At 37.7% G+C, this 310-nt stretch overlaps 1 protein-coding gene across 5 annotated transcripts in view; it reads left to right on the forward strand.

Annotated features, from left to right (window-relative positions):
- LOC117179148 overlaps window positions 1–310 on the forward strand; it is a 321121-nt gene that overhangs the window by 63543 nt on the left and 257268 nt on the right. The window lies entirely within an intron of this gene.

The raw sequence follows: 310 nt of genomic DNA on the forward strand, positions 1-310 counted from the left end.
ATTAATGAAAAAAGTCTTGAAATTTTCGTAGGAAAAGAGAAAGTACTATTCTTGATTGTACGACTATGTGTTAGCACCCAGGTACGAGTTGTGGCTGGCCTTTTTTCTTAAATTCGCGTATTTGTCTTTGCCAAAAATAGAACTCCGATAGTCTCCTTTGCCACGTGACTTTTGCTTTACGTCTATCTTCCGGATCCTGGCAGGTGGAGCTTGAAGAGCGCAACGCATATAGAAGAAGTTAACATAATATACGAGGGGTACATTACGTATTTTATCGTTTTAATTAAAAAGTCGGGTCTGTAATAAAAAC

The sequence above is a fragment of the Belonocnema kinseyi genome, chromosome 8 (assembly GCF_010883055.1).
Source record: "Belonocnema kinseyi isolate 2016_QV_RU_SX_M_011 chromosome 8, B_treatae_v1, whole genome shotgun sequence".
NCBI lineage: Eukaryota > Metazoa > Arthropoda > Insecta > Hymenoptera > Cynipidae > Belonocnema > Belonocnema kinseyi.